The 17,414-nt window shown below is 43.4% G+C and overlaps 1 pseudogene; it reads left to right on the forward strand.

Moving 5' to 3' along the window:
- The first annotated feature begins 8,090 nt into the window (after positions 1 to 8,090).
- Positions 8,091 to 8,236, forward strand: LOC118672591 (annotated as a pseudogene).
- The last annotated feature ends 9,178 nt before the right edge of the window (positions 8,237 to 17,414 follow it).

A 17,414-nucleotide genomic window follows, 5' to 3' on the forward strand; every position in this document is an offset into this window, starting at 1 on the left:
TTTACCCGAGGGGTGAATTACAAAGTGAGCCTGTATCTCTCTTCCTCCCAATTTTTTTTGGGAGGCAGCTGATCAATTTTTGGTGGCCTTGTTTCGGCAAGGCTTTCTTGTCTTGTTTAAAGAAAGAAGTGAAAAAGTTAATGGTTGTAGGTTAAGAAACTGACATGCAAGAGAAAATGGAGACTAACTGAAGACTGCATGTTTCTCCGAGTTGCAGAGCCAGGAGCCAAAGTCTAAATGTTTTTTTTTCTTGATCAGAGTCATGGTGACAAGTGAATACATTTACCAAAATGCAGACCTGTATTCTCAGAATTAGTATGTTTATTGCATGTCAATTTTGGCTCAGTAGAGTACATTCTTCTGTATCAGCTCATATGGATTTCCCTTTTGAGCACCTATGCTGTCATCTATCGTATGAATGTATCATAATTTATTAAACTATTTCTCCATTGATAGGCACTTATATTTCTTCCAAGTTTTTGCTATTATAAGCAATGCTTGGAGGATAGATTTCTAGATGGAAGTGGTACAGCCTCTTCTGTAAAGATGAAGAATTTGAAGCCCAGAAGGAAGAAGCAACTTCTCCAAAAGCTATTGCCATGATGCAATATGAATTATGGTGGTAGAATTTGGAACTGAAGAGGCTTGTGTTATTACACAGAAACATGGGGGGGGGGGGGGGCAGCAGCCCAATGCTGGGTTTCCAACTAGAATAAATAGAATCATTTAGATTAATTTTACTTCCTTCTTTGTCTAATTCCTATTCATCCTGTGAGTAGTTATGCCTTTGGGTAGCCTTCATTTAACATGATGTTAAATAGTACCCTAGGGTTAAATAATAAATCATGATGTGCCAGCACCTTATACACATCATCTCATTCAATCCTCACAACTCCATAAGGTACAGCTGTTATTAATTGCATACCCATTTTGTAGATGGGAAAACTGAGACTTAAACCATTTAAGTAACTTGCCCAAAGTTACACAGCTAAAAAGTGTTATAAACAGATGTCAAACCCAGGCCTTACTCTGAACTGTTATACTACACTTCTTCAACACAGCAGTACTTTCAGAGGGGTGGTGCTGCGAGGCTTACATGAAATGGTGGCAGTGCTGGTGGTTACTGCATCTTTATTTCTGTGTTCCTAACATCTGGCACACAGTGGAGTTCAAAGGGCTTAGCACTGGGCCTGACACATGGTACGCACTCAATGACTGCTAATTATTATCATTATTGGAACTCAATAAGTGTTTGTTGAGTCAGTAAGCATGTGCATGAGTGACTAATTATCCAAAGTATTCTTTTAGCAAATAAACAATGAACATGGGGACAACAGGTTGCAGTCCTCCTCTCCTGCCAAGCATCTCATTTGGAGGCAGCTGAACCGTGAAGGAATCGCCAGCCCTCTTCTGTTCACACGTCTGCTCCCCCATGGGACACAGGAACAGGAGGGCATCTGATTCCGTGTTGGAGCTTCAGCCCCAGCTCCGTGCTGGCACGGGGTGGGGCAGACTCCCAGCCTATCTGTGTGTGAAGGAGAGAATCAGCTGATGTGGTGCTGGTGGTGTGTGGGTGTGTTTGTGCGTCTACTGCCTATTCTGTTGCCTCATCTTCATTAGAGGAAGGCCCCGCAGCATGGAGGTGACAGGCGTAGCTCGGGGATGAACCTGCTCAGCGCCATGAGCAAGGTGAGTGCTGTTTCTTACCCCAGATGGCCTTGGGCACGCTGTCAGCATTCAGGGCCTCTGTCAATTTCTTAGCAGACCCTGACATTCACTCAAGCCTAGCACTGTGCCCTTGCCTGAGCCGGATTCTCTTTTGTTTGCCCCACTCCTGCTTCCCTCTGGCTAGTGCCTTGATTGGCTTCTGTCCTTGGCAAGACCCGAACGCCATTCCCAGTCCCGCTGCCTTGCTCAGGGAACATCCCATCACAGACTGGGGGCTTGACTCTTTCAGCTCCTTTCTCACACTGGCTGACCTACCCACTTCGTGGTAAGGTGGGAAGTCGAGGGCAGCATGCCTGCCCCCCCAGTGCCTGGTGACCCTGGGAGCACCTGAAGCACTGGCTAAGATCACATTTTTCTTTGTCCTGTCTCCTGCCTCACCTAGTTACCACAATCTTCATCTTATGCCTCTAACAGCCCTTATTTTCATTTTGTAGTTGTTTTCAGAGCCTCACTCATTGAAGGCAGTTGTTTTTTTGTTGTTGTCTTTTGTTGTTGTGTTGCTTTTGTTGTTGTTGTTAATCCTCACCCAAGGATATTTTTTCCATTGATTTTTAGAGAGAGCGGAAGGAGGAGGAGAGACAGAGAGAAAGAAACATCGATGTGAGAGAGACATATCAACTGATTGCCTCCTGCACTGGAGCCTGCAACTCAGGTACATGCCCTTGACCGGAATCGAACCCGAGACCCTTCAGTCTGCGGGTTGATGCTCTATCCATTGAGTCAAACCAGCCAGAGCTCATTGCAGGCAGTTTTGATTTATGTTTTATGGTAATCCTTAAACTCTTAAGCAAAACTTGTTTGAAATGTCTGTCACTCTTTTATTTATTACAGAAATAATATAACAAGGAATACATTTCTATATAACTTTATGTTGAAAAGACAAATTATTCTCAAATTTAAATATACTATCATGATTTGAAAATATCAAGACAAAGAAATGGGGGTGGGGTGGGGTGGGGGAGAATGAGCCAATAGATAAGGAACACAGAGGACCAAATCAGGATCCAACCAATAGGAGTTTCTGAAAAAAGAGGACAGAAAAAACAGGGGAGAGGAAATGATCAAAGAAATAACACAGGGAAATTTCTTAGGGGTGGAGGATACAAGACCAGAGAGATGACTGAAATAAGGCCCACACCTGGAAACAAAACTGAAATAATAGGTCACTAAGGCTAAGGAGGGCACCCTAAAAGCTTCTACCGAAGGCCAGGGCCTTCATAAAACAGTAAGAATGAGAGTGAATCCAGGTTTTCAATAGGAAAGTCGATTTGGAGGACAATAGAGCAGTGCCCTCAAAGTTTTAAAGGAATTTTATTTACAGCCTAAGGTTCAATGCCCTAAGATTATCAATCAAGTAGAAAGGCTAAATAAGTTTCCAAACATAAAAGACTGGAAAATTTCACCCACCACACACCTCTGTTACTTAATGGTATGCTCTGGCAAAATAAGGAAGAAAATCAATAGCAACCCCAAATCTCAGAAACTGTGGGTTGAAGTCAGGAAATCATTAAAAGGAAGTTCCAGGATGATTACCATCCAGATTGAAGCAGGAGGACAGAAGGTTCTAGAACAGGGGTGGGCAAACTTTTTGACTCGAGGGCCACAATGGGTTCTTAAACTGGACCGGAGGGCCGGAACAAAAGCATGGATGGAGTGTTTGTGTGAACTAATATAAATTCAAAGTAAACATCATTACATAAAAGGGTATGGTCTTTTTTTTTTTTAGTTTTATTCATTTCAAACGGGCAGGATCCAGCCCGCGGGCCGTAGTTTGCCCACGGCTGTTCTAGAAGGTAGATCTTGCCCTAGCCAGTTTGGCTCACTGGATAGAGCGTCAGCCTGTGGACTGAAGGGTCCCAGGTTTGATTCCGGTCAAGGGCATGTACCTTGGTTGCAGGCACATCCCCAGTAGGGGGTGTGCAGTAGGCAGCTGATCGATGCTTCTCTCTCATTGATGTGTCTAACTCTCTATCCCTCTACCTTCCTCTCTATAAAAAAATCAATAAAATATATTTTTTTTAAAAAAGAAGGTAGATCTTGGGGAGGAGACAAGACTCAATAGAACACCTGTTGGGATGGAAAGTTAAGGGGAAATTGAGAATAAGAAGTCGAATAGTGCTGAAAAAAAGAAAAAGTGGTTTGAAATTCCAGGTCAAAGAAAATTATCCCAAAGAAGCAAACATAAGCAGATATGCTTCTGGCCGGAAAAGGAACCATGTGTGTATGGATATGTCTCAGTAATGTAAATATTATTTATTGATTATAATTTTTAAATATATTTTATTGATTTCAGAGAGAAAGGGAGAGGGAGAGGGTGAAGAAGAGGGAGGGGGAAGAGAGAGAGAGAGAGAGAGAGAGAGAGAGAGAGAGAGAGAGAGAGAGAGAGAGAGAGAAAGAGAAAGATCAATGATGAGAATCATTGATCAGCTGCCTCCTGCACAACCCCTACTGGGGATTGAGCCCACAACCTGGGCATGTGCTCTTGACTGGAATGGAACCTGGGACCCTTCAGTCCACAGGCCGATGCTCTATCCACTGAGCCAAACCAGCTAGGGCTGTTTATTGATTTTAGAATTCACCTTCAAGGGAAACATGGAAGACTTCACTACAGTTAGGAAACAGAATGAGGATGTATCAATGAGACAATGTAAAAGTCAAAGTCGTATGACAGAAGCTTGGAGGGGGGAGGAAGAGAGAGAAGACTGTGGCACCGGCTGCCTCTTCTGAAGCATTGGGAGGGAGCATCGGCAGATAAGCAGAGGGGTGAACAAGAAGAGGGGTAGTGCATTCTTTAGTGGCAACCGTAGCCGAAATAAGGACATAATTGTGTTGGGAGAAGGAGATAAAGGAGGTGTGTGAGCTAAGCCCTTTCTAATGTAGCAGGAAGTCAGTGAGTATACAGTGAGCAGGTAAAATAAACTGCAGTGTTTACTTAGCGAAATGCAGATAACATTCAGAAGAAACAGCTAAGAAGATGAGAGGTAGGTTGCGCCGGGGATTGGACTGGAAGAACCGGGAACGCCATCATTTTGACTACAAAAAAGTACTTAAATAAAAGCACAGTTGTATTGCATACGTTCTATTTTTTAAGGTATGTATGTAAGTGCACAATACATAAGTTTGAGGTTTCTCGAGTATAGGCAGCAGTCAAAGGAGAATATAGGCAGCAGTCAAAACCGAGAAGGAAGCAGGAAGCAGGGCAGTTAGCTGCTCACTGCTGTGGAGCCCTCCGCCCCCTGCAGTGCTGAAGAAGGCCGGCGGCAATATGCAGTTGAGACCTGGAACTGTATTTACTTGGTGGGATCCAGTGGGTTTGGTTCTTCCACATCCACTATCGCATCCTCCCAGCAGCCCAGGGAAGTAGGAATAGAGGGCTAGGGAGCAGGACAGACAGCTTCTGCAGGAACGAAGCTTACTGCGGCTTCACTCCCCAGTGTCCAACAAAGCCAGGGGCCTCAAGTCAGATTCAAGTGCAGGCTGTCCCCAAATGACCACCACACCTACTTTTTAAAATCATATTCTTACTATAAAAACAACATAATCCTGACTTTAAAGAAATGTGTTTCAATCACCCATAGTCCTCCCCATGCCTGTGCACAATAATCACGCTTCATTGTAATCCTTTCTAGTCTTTGTCCACATTCTCTAATTGTGCATAGCTGGTACTCATGTATGTGTAATTTTGTAAATATCCTACCTCTCCTAAGCAGTGTTGTTTGCTTCCACACAGTCTGCATAATTACCCATTTTAATGGCTGCATATTATGCAAGATCATTTTTAATTAACAACAGTACCCCGAGTTAACAGTTCATCATTATGCCAAGTATTTATTTATTTTTTAATCTCCATTTTACTTCTGTATAAGGCTGTCCCGCTTACAGAACACTTTTTTTTTTTTTTTTATCAACCTCACAACTTAACAGACTATCACAGGGGCAGGTGTTACTGTCTCCACTTTACAGATGGGGAAACAGTCCAGAGAGATACGTGCCTCGGTATCTCCTTCCACCGCAGGGCCTTCATGTGGGCACCGCTTGCAACATTCTCTCCCTGAGCCGGAGCTCTTTGCAGGAAGGAACCATTACCACCTCATTTTAGAGGTGAGGCGGCCAGGGCCCAGGCAAGGAAGGTAACTGGCCGAAGGTCACACGGCAGAGCCAGGAGTCAAACCCAGGCAGCCTGACTCCAGAGCCAGACCTCTTTCCAATAACCCACAGTTATTCCTACCTTCAGCGACTGTGAATAGCGCTGCTATTCGTACCGGTTTACAAAGACCCATTCGCGCCTCTGTTTTCCATTCCTTTGGATATATACTCAGCACTGGGTGTGTTTTTAAAGACAAATCAAAACTCTCCTTATACCCTCTGCTTCCAGCTTTTCAGGGGGCAGGGCCAGGCAGGCAAGCACTGCATAAGAGTGGGGAGAGAAAACGTGTGCCCGTCATGTACCTGATCAGGGCTCTGCATCCCCAATATATAAAGAACTCTCACCACTCAAGGACAACCCAATTTTTTTTAAATGGGCAAAGGATCTGAAGAGCATACCCCAAGGAAGGCATGTGTATACAAATGACCAATGAGCGCATGCAGACGCCTGACGTCATCAGTCACCGGGGACACGCGGCACAAAACCGCAGCTCCCGCTTCACACCCACGACGACGACGGCTGGAATAAAAAGGAGTTTCTAAGCCAACCCCAGCCTAAACTGTGTGCTCATCATTCCCGGGTTTTGTTAACATTGTTTTTATCACAGGTGTGTCCACATGCACAATACGGTGTTTAGGCTTTTGCCCTTTTTTTTCAATTAAGGATTAACCAATAAACTTTTAAAAAGCAAACATTAAGTTCTACACCCCGCCCCCCAAGAAAAAACCCCACACTGAATGGTTAAACACCTCTCACCTTGCTGGAGAGAAAGCTCCCGTCCGGCACCGAGATGAGGTGGGGGACCCTCGTGGGGCCCGGGCCTGACGCCCCCTCGAAGCCTCGAAGCCACGAGTGCGCCCTGCCTCCGGGGGCTCCCCGCCTGCTCGCCAGGGCCCCGGCCCGCGGCCGCACCTTTAGGTGCCCCGGGAAGGCCTCCGCCGCAGGCCGAGGCCGGTGTGACCCCTCCGGCGTGGCGTTGGGAGGCGGCGGACTCCCCGGCAGCGGCCGCTCAACCCGCCCGGCCCTGCGCTGGCTGCCGTCGCTACTTTCCGGCCTGTCGCAAACGGCGGGTGCCTTTTACGAACTTTCTGCAAACAGAATTACATTGGCTGCATTCACCCATCATAATGTGCTTATTTTGTTCAAGAATAGGTTTTCTTAGACATGGGCATGTGGGTGTCTGTTGTACTCATCCCTTCATGTTCAGTGCTGAATAGTATTCCAAAGCATGAATCCATCACAACTTAAAAAAAAAAAAAAGTCAAATATTACAGGTGTTGATGATGCAGAGAAATCAGAACCGCGAGACACTGCTGGTGGGAATGTGAAATGGGTCAGTCACCTTAGAAAACAGTTGGCATTGCCTCAGAAACGATTCAACATAGACTTACCATATGACCCAGCAATTCCTCCCTTAGGTATCTACCCAATAGAACTGAAAGCAGGTGTTTAATCAAAATCGTGTACAGGAATATTTATAGCAGCATTATTCACAGTAGCCAAAAGGTGGAAACAACCCAAATGTCCATCAACTGATGAAAGGATACACAAAACATGCCTTGGAATATTACTCAACCATAAACAGGAATGACATCTCTGCAGCCTTATTCATAAGCTCTGATTCATAAGCTCTTGTCCAGACGTGGAGGCAACCAAGATGTCCTTCAGTAAGTGAATGGGTAAATAAGCTGTACCTCCAGACAATCAAATATTATTCAACCATAAAAGGAATAACTCTCAAGTCATGAAAAGACATGCCACTAAGTGAAAGAAGCCAATCTGATCAGGCTACACACTGTATGATTCCACCTACATGACATCCTGGAAAAGGCAAAACCATGGAGACAGTACAGAAATCAGTGATTGCCAGGGACTGGGGGAGGGGGAGAAATGAGTAGGTGGAACACAGAGGATTTAGGGAAGTGAAACTATTCAGATGACTCTATAAAGGTGAATGCATATCATTATATATTTGTCAAAATCCACGGAACGTCAACACCAAGAGTCAACCCTAATATAAACTATGGACTTTGGGTGGTAATGAGGGATCAGTGTAGGTTCATCTATTGTAACAAATGTGCCACTCTGATGCCAGATGTTTATAGTGGGGAAGGCTGTGGGTGCAAGGGGAATGGGCCAGGAGGTATATGGAAACTCTATACTTTCAGCTCATTTTTTTCAGTGAACCTAAAATTGCTCTTTAAAAAATGAATGAATCGCTTCTCGGCCTTTTGGCTAAGATCAAGTGTAGTATCTGTTCTTATCAGTTTAAAAAATGAATGAAGTACTGACACATTACAACATGGTTGAACCTTGAAAACATTATGCTAGTTGAAAGAAGCCTGTTACAAAAGACCACATATTATATGATTATATTTATATAAAATGGCCAGAATAGGCTAATTTATCCAGACAGAAAGTAAATTAGTAGTTATTTTGCACTTTAACTGATAGAAAGTTCTTTCATAGGTCTAGCTAAATCTTCCTCCCTATATGTTCACCCCTTGATCTCATACAGGTACTTTAGGGTCACAAGGGCAGACCTAATTCTTCTGTCATGTTTCTTTTCAATCTTCTCTTCTCCAGGTAAGTATCCTGTCCGTCAATCATGCCTCAGAGAAGTCCTCACCATCTTGCTTATCTTGGCCAACTATTGCCAGAATAACGCTGTATAACAAACGTCTCCAAAAATTCAAAGGCAAAACAAAAAGCTTAATGACATACTGCTTCAGGTTTGGCAAATCTGCTTTTAATCTCTCTCCTCTTCCTTGGACTCCCCAAGACTTGTTTGTTTGTTTGTTTGTTTGTTTGTTTTTAATGTCAAAATGCAAAAGTGCAAGGGATTATATTCATCTGTGCAAGCATATTTCTTTTTTTCTCCCTTAGGTCCATGGCCTTTGCCACCACTGCTTGACTACTTTTTGATGAGGATCTGCTTTCATGACTTGTTTTGCCTAGATTCTTACTCAGAGGAATTTACACTCTCTGAACACATGCTCACTGTCCAGATAGCTGACCAGATGTGCACCAGGTGTCTTGGGATCAAAAACATGCCACCAATAATTCCCTGGGGGGATGACTGACAAGGGTCAGCCTAGGGCAGTGGTCGGCAAACTTGCAGCTCGGCAAACCGCGGCTCGCGAGCCACATGCGGCTCTTTGGCCCCTTGAGTGTGGCAGTATTTTGTGGAAGACCCACACTCAAGGGGCCAAAGAGCCGCATGTGGCTCGTGAGCCGCGGTTTGCCGACCACGGGCCTAGGGGAACTACAGTTAAATGGCGGTCCATGATGCACATCGCTGCTTGAGAGGCAAAGATGTTTGGCCCGATGGCAGTATCGCTCTACCTGCTAAAAGTGGCCATGCCAGTCTCCTCTTTGAAATCCTTCTCTCTCCTCCCACACAGCCTTTCAATCAGACTTTGCCCTTCATCGCCCCCACAAATCGCTGAACCAAGGAGGAGCCTTTGTCTTTTCTGTCTGTGGCCTTTTGAAAACACCTGCACCTGTCTAATGAAGCCACCTATCGTCTGGAGAAACAAGCACAACATGAGCCAGAAAGCCAAGTTTCTGAGCCCCATCATTCTGCCCCTTAGCGGCTGGGTGATACAGGCAGGTGACTTAACGTCCTCTCCGAACCTCAGTTTCCCCACCTGACAAATGGGCATGGCCAAAACTACTTGCTGAGCAGTGATGAGGACTGGTCGAGACAAGATAACATTCAAGTGCTCCCTAGACTGTGAAAGACCATTTAAATGTTAGTGGTATTATTTACCTTCTTCCATCAAGTAGGGCTGTGTTGTGGAGCGTAAAAGGTTAAAGATTCAGGAACCAAAAAGTCTTTCTCCAACAGGAAAGAAAACTAATGCCCACTCCTGGATGCACTTGAAGGACAGATTGCTTAGGATGGGATTGCAATTGGCTCTCCAAGTGGGAGAACATGATTGCCATCTTCGTCAGTATTACTGCCGGCAAAGTCTGCATGCAACTCCATCAGGTAATTGAGGTCCAAATTTAGTTTCTATCCAGGCACCAAGACGAATAGGAATGGCTTCTGGGGATTAACTCTTTGTAGCTTTCTAACGCACAATGAACGCACGGAGGACACGACATTCACGTTTTAGACCGGGACATTTGGAAGGTAAAGGTCTCTTGTCTGGTTTGGCTAGCCCAAATGTTAAAAAGATCATAGGATTCCTGTAGAGTTGGCAGTTCTGGTTTGAATGGAGGAGTTTCAACTGCCTGAACCCTTACGGAGCCAATTCCAAGAAGTTTTTGTTGGTCAAAAGGACCGCTAGGACAAAGAGCAGTGATGACTGGGGCAATCCACCTTAGATACTATAGAAACAACAACAACAAACCAACAACACAGGCACACACAACTAAGACACAAAACAGCACCACTTTGCTGTTGTTAGGGTTGTGGCATTTGTATCATTAATTCAATAAATATTTACTGAATCCATATCATGTGCCAGTACCATAGTAATAGAAAAAGGGGGAAAACTTACATATATCTCAACAGATACAGACAAACCATTTGAAAAAATATCCCAACACCCTTTCATGATAAGAACACTCAACAAACTAAGAATAGAAGAAAACCTTCCTGTACCTTTATAAGAGCACCTATGAAAAACTGTCTGCTACCATCATACTTAATGGTGAAAGACTAAGTGATTTTCCCCCTAAGACTGGGAAGTAGACAAGGAAATCCACTCTTAACACTTCTATTCAATATTATACTAGAAGTTCTAATTGGGGTGATTAAGCAAGGGGGTGGGTGAAGAGAAAAGGAATGCAGATTGGAGAAAGAAGTGAGCCTATCTCTATTTATAGATGACATAGTCATACATACAGAAAACACTAAAGAATTCACACACACCAAAAAAAGATGTATTAGAGCTAATAAAAGAGCTGTAGGGTCAATATACAAAAATCAGTTATATTTTTATACATTAGCAATGAACATCCCAAAAAGAAATTAAGAAAACAATTCCAGCCCTGGACGGGTGGCTCAGTTGGTTGGAGTGGGTTTGATTCCAGTCAGGGTACATACTTGGGTTTTGGGTTCGATTCCTGATCAGAGCACATACAAGAGGCAACTGATTGATGTTTCTCTCTCACATCTATGTTTCTCTCTTTTCCACTCTCTCTAAAATTAATTTTTAAAAGAGCATATCACCTAGTGAGGATTTAAAAAAATCCATTCACAATAGCATCAAAAAGAATAAAATATTGGTAATAAATTTAACCAAGGAAATGCAAGACTTGTACACTGGAAACTGCAAAAATGTTATTGAAAGAAATTAAAGAAAAGTAAATAAGTGGAAAGACATCTTGGGTTCATGGATTGGAAGACTTAATTTAGTTAAGATGGCAATACTCTCCAAATTGATCTACAGTTTCAATGCAAACCATCAAAATTCCCACTGCCTTCTTTGCAGTAATGAACAAACTTATCCTAAAATTCACATGGAACTGCAGGGGATTTTTAATAACCTAAATGGCTTGAAAAAGAACAAAGTTGGAGTTCTCACAGTTCTCAAGTTCAAAATTTACTACAAAGCTACATTGATCTAAATTGTAGTACTGGTATAAGATAAATATATAGGTCAATGAAATCAATTTAGGAATCCAGAAATAAACCCATTTGCATACGATCAATTGATTTTTGACAAGGGTGCCAATATCATTTAATGATAAAAGAAGGAAGGGTCTTTTCAACAAATGTTTCTGGGACAATTGGGTATGCATATGCAAAAGAAGTTGGACCCCTATGTCATACCATAAGGAAAAATTAATTCAAAATGAATTGAAGACCCAAATGTAAAAGCTAAACTATTGAACTCTTAGAAGAAAACACAGGTGTAAATATTTGTGACCTTGGATTGGGCAATAGCTTCTTAAATGTAACAGCAAAAGCACAAGCAATAAAATAAAACATAGATAAATTAAACTTCTTCAGAATTTTTAAACTTTGTATATCAAAAGACAGTATCAAGAAAGTGAAAAGAGCCCTAGCCGGTTTTGCTCAGTGGATAGAGCGTTGGCCTGTGGACCAAAGGGTCCTGGGTTTGATTCCCGCCAAGGGCATGTACCTTGGTTGGCCGGCCCAGGCCCTGGTCCTGGCTCGTGCAGGAGGCAACCAATCAATGTGTTTCTTTCACATCAATATTTCTCTCTAGCTTTCCCTCTCTCTAAAAAAGCAATGGAAAAATATCCTCAGGTGAGGATTAAAAAAAAGAAAAGTGAAAAGATAACTACAGAATAGGAGAAAATATTTGTAAATCATATATCTGATAAGAGTCTGGTATCCAGAATATATACATCACCCTTACAACTCAACAACAAAAAGATAACACAATTTAAAGATAAACAAGAGACCTGAATATACATTTCTCAAAAAAAAAACCACACAAAAACATACAAATAACCAAAAAGCACATTAAAACATACTCAACATCATTAGTCATTAAGGAAATTAAAATCAAAATCACAATGATTTTATCACTTTACACACACTAGGATAAATATAATAAAAAAGACAAATAATAACAGTGTTGATGAGGATGTGGAGAAATGGAAACTCTCATAATTTGCTAATGAGAATGTAAAATGATTCAGCCACTGTGGAAAATAGTTTGGCAGTTCCTCAAAAAGTTAAACATAGAATTACCATATGTCCCAGCAATTCCACTCCTTGGTCTATACCCAAAAGAATTGAAAACAAATGTTCAAACAAAAATTTCTACACAAATGTTCATAGCAGCACTATTCACAGTAGCCAAAAGGTAGAAACAACCCATATGTCCATCAGCTGATGAATGGATAATCAAAATGTAATACATTCATACAATGGAATATTATTCCACCATAAAAAGCAATGAAGTGTTGATATATACTGCAACATGGATGAAACTTGAAAATTGCTAAGTGAAAGAAGCCAGACTGAAAAGGATACATATTGTGTGATTCCATTTATATGAAATGTCCACGATGGGTAAATCCATGGAGACAGAAAGTATATTAATGTTTGCCAGGGATTGGGAAAAGGGAAGTGGGGAGGTGACTGCTTAATGAGTATGGCATTTCTTTGCGAGGTAATGATTATGTTCTAGAATTAGATAGTGGTGATGGCTGCATAACATTTACACTAAAAATCACTGAATTGTACACTTGAGAGCGTTTTAAATGGTGAATTTTATGTAATGTGAATTTTATCTCAATTTCTTTTTTTAATGTAAGATAAAAAGTTAATGGCAGGTCATGATGTTTGCTGGTGGAATCAGTTTTGCCAACAATAAAAGGAATCCAACTCTTCATTGTACATCACAAGGGCTCTGTTATTAACCCTGTTGTGACTTGATCACACACAGCTCTCTTCAAAAGACTGTAAGCTTTATGAGGGCAGGGACAGTCTGGATCCCAGAAGTCTATTACAATGCCAACAAAACGCTGAACACTATGGGGCCTCAACCCTTAGAGAAGCCACAGAGACAGCCAATCAACAGCTGATGAAGCGGGGGACTCATCTCAAACACATGATTGCACAGAAAAGCAATCGAATTACTTCTTTCTCCTCCTTTCCTCCAAACTAAAGGACTGAAAAAAATCTCCTCCCTAGTCGGGTACAATGAATGCCAAGGTTACCGAAGGGAAATCAGGTTGATGATTGAAATGTGAAGAACCATCCACTCCAAGCACGGGGAGCTGGTAAAAGCAGGATCAGCCATTTCCATGGAGGAATCAGGCAGCTTTTCAGAGGTTATGATGTCAGAGCTTGGAATGCTCATTTCAGAGCAAGTTTGAAAGAAATAAAAAGCCAACACGGTATTTCATCACCTGACATTGTCAACCGTTTCTCCTCCGGGCTTGGCTAAGCTCCCCTCTCAGATTCTCAGACACTTAACTCACCTTTTCCTGCACCACAGTGAAGATACATCCTGGGGTGTGGGCTAGAGTTTCAGCCACATGGAAATCCCTGTTTCTCACTCAGCCTGGGAGCTTTCAGGTTCTGTACCTGGTTCAGTCGCACAGCCTGTGCAGTTCTCCAACCACACCTGTGCCCGGGGCTTTGGCTGAGGCCGTGCCTTCTTCCAGCATCACCGTTCCAGTGGCTGACCGCGACTCCTCTATGACTCAGTGGGGATTCCTCTCCGGAGGGAAGTCCTGCCGGGTCCCAGGCTGAATGAGTCCACCCCTTGTCCATGCTCACAGCCTCCTGTGGTCAATGTCATAACCCGCCCACTCCCTGCCTTTTCCCTCACCAGACTATGAGCGCCGTGGAAGGAAAAGAGCTCTGAGTTAACGGCCTTGATTGAAATCGATAATGCGCAAACCCTAGAGTATGTTTCCTCCTCTGTAAAATGATGGGTTGGACCAGATCATTCATGTGGTTTGAATGCAGCCTACAGACCTACTTGGCCCACCCATTATTTATTATATTTAAGCAATAACTTTTAAGTCAGGAACATTTATCTTAAAATCTGGATTTCTGTTCTTCTGAAAACTCAGGCAACTTGGCAGCCTTGGGCCCACAGTTGTGGATGGAGCAATCAGCCCCTCTCTGTAGGTGGGGCACAGAGAGGGCCTTCACTCACTTCGGCTTCTGTAGGCAGTGGACTTGAGCCTGATGGTAGAATCTAGACCAGCGGTGGGCAAACTTTTTGACTCGAGGGCCACAATGGGTTCTTAAACTGGACCGGAGGGCCGGAACAAAAGCATGGATGGAGTGTTTGTGTGAACTAATATAAATTCAAAGTAAACATCATTACATAAAAGGGTACGGTCTTTTTTTTTTTTTTTTAGTTTTATTCATTTCAAACGGGCAGGATCCGGCCCGCGGGCCATAGTTTGCCCACAGCTGATCTAGACTCTAGATGCCTTCTCCAGCTCCAAGATGAGGCTCTGCCGATCCATGATTCAATTTCTTTTCCTCTCCTCCATCCAGTCAACATCATCACCATTGTTGTGTTCATTTTGGTGAGAGCCAGTGAACTAAGACATTCAACTCTCCTTGTTTTGTTTTAGCTTCCCTTGTATTTTTGTTGTTGTTATTCATCCTCACCCGAGGATATTTCTTTATTGATTTTTAGAAAGAGTGGAAGGGAGGGACAGAGAAACACTGATGTGAGAGAGACACATTGATTGGTTGCCTCCTGCAAGTGCCCTGACAGGGGCCAGGGATCGAGCCTGCAACCGAGGTACATGCCCTTGACCGAAATCAAGCTCACAACCCTTCAGTCCACAGGCCAGCGTTCCATCCACTGAGCCAAACTGGCTAGGGCTCCTTGTATTTCCGCCCCCCACCCCTCTTTTGTCTTTCCTTGTATTTTAAGGCAGCAACCACAAGCCTACTCGGTTATTTCCGAAACAATTAATCACCAGATACAATTGAACCATCCTTAGAATAATTTATGCCTGCTCTATAAAAAGCCCTGCCACTTTTAGATTAACAGAACACCCTCCTCTTTCTCATCATGGAACTAAGAACAGCAAACTCTGATTTCAAAAGTGCATTTCTAAGGTAATCCAACTGAACACAGGCTTCTTAAAAGCACATCAAATGCTTGAGCAAATCCTACCTATATATAACCATTTAAGCAATTTCAAATACACTTCTGTTGCATAATTGCTTGAGGACTTGGGTCATAAAACATGCTGCTGCGAACTTAAGCGAAATCACCGCAGATTATCACTTGTAAGAAAAATGTCCAGTTGTAAGGTAGACCTGTCATCAGCTTCTCAATGCATTTCCACCTGGGCATTTCCCACCAACAGGTAAAGCACCCAGCCATCTAGCTGGGCCCGAGCAGAATGGCTCGTAATGCTGGAGAGTTTGAGCTTAGTCAAAGCAGAAGTCATTATGTTTCTGTATATTAGTGAAAAGGGGCCATTGTTTTCCTCTGGCAACTTGCTAATCTGCCTGTATTCCCTACTGACAGAGTTTAGAACGGTGGTTCTCATCCCTGGCTGCACATGAGAGATATCCAAAGGTTTTTATTATTTTTTTAAATATTTTATTATTTATTTAAATATTTCTATTGATTTCAGAGAGGAAGGGAAAGAGGGGGGGGAGAGAGAGAGAGAGAGAGAAAGAGAGAGAGAGGAACATCAATAATGAGAATCATTGATTGCCTGCCTTTTGCACGCCCCACACTGAGAATTGAGCCCGCAACCCTAGCATATGCCCTGATTGGGAATTGAACCATGACCTCCTGGTTCATAGGTAGATGCTCAACCACCGAGCCAAGCCGGCCAGGCACACCCAGAAGGTGCCCCCCGACCCACCCACCCAGAAAGTTTTTAAAGAAAATGCCAAAGTCCAGACACCACTGCAGACCAATACAGTTAGACTTCTGGAGAGGAAGAGATTAGCATTTGAACGGGTAGGCTGAGTAAAGATTGCCCTCACCAAATTCAGGTGGGCATGATCTAACTTACCAATGGCCAGCATCGCACAAAAAGGCTGAGGAGGCGTGAATTTGCTCTCCTTGCTTGAGCTGGGTCATCCATCTTCACCTGCCCGCAGACACCGGCACTCCCAGATCTCAGGCCTTCGGGCTCAGACTGGGTCTCTAGCTTGCAGAGAGTGGATCCTAGTTTACATGTGACAATTCCTATAAAAACGTCCTCTTTTATGTATCAGTCTATGTATATCCTATTGGCTCTGTTTCTCTGGAGAACCCTGACTAATACAGGCCGTTCCCAAGACAGAGCAGGGCCTCTGTGGAGTTTTGTTATCAGATATGGACACAGTGGGGCACCAGGAGGCTGCCCAGACCTCAAAGTGTCCTACTTAAACGTTGGCATCTCTCCAAAATACTGCATTCACAGAGAGACACTAAAAGGACGGAGGAAGATGCCATTCGCCCCCATCCCTACATGTAGATGCCACACCCTCCCGCGCTGCTGGGAGTGATCATTGGTATAACCATTTCAGAACACTGTGACAGTATTTTCTAAAACAGAACCCACCTCTGCCCTATCCAAGGGAAGTGAGGGAAAATGGCCACCAAAAAGCACATACGAGAATGTCTCCGCCAGTTTGGGCTGCTCTAACAGAAAGGCGATAGACTGGGTCGCTTATAAGCAATGGAAATGTATCTCTCACAGTTTTGGAGGCTGGAAAGTCCAAGTTCAAGGTGCCAACAGCTTCCTGCTTCATAGGCAGCTACCTTCTTTCTGTGTCCTTCTATGGTGGAAGGGGTAGAGGATCTCTCTGGGGTCTGTTTTTTTATTTTTTAATATATTTTTATTGATTTCAGAGAGGAAAGGAGAGAAAGAGAGAGATAGAAACATCAGTGATGAGAGAGAATTACTGATTGGCTGCCTCCTGCACACCTCCTACTGGGGATCGAGCCTGAAACCTGGGCATGTGCCCTGACCGGGAATCCAACAGTGACCTCCCAGTTCATAGGTCGATGGTCAACCACTGAGCCATGCTGGCCAGGGTGGGGTCTCTTTTATAAGGGCACGAATTTCATTAATGAGGGCTCCACCCTCATGACCTAATTATTTCCAAAGACCCCACCTCCAA

The sequence above is a fragment of the Myotis myotis genome, unplaced genomic scaffold (assembly GCF_014108235.1).
Source record: "Myotis myotis isolate mMyoMyo1 unplaced genomic scaffold, mMyoMyo1.p scaffold_m19_p_17, whole genome shotgun sequence".
Classification (NCBI taxonomy): Eukaryota; Metazoa; Chordata; class Mammalia; order Chiroptera; family Vespertilionidae; genus Myotis; species Myotis myotis.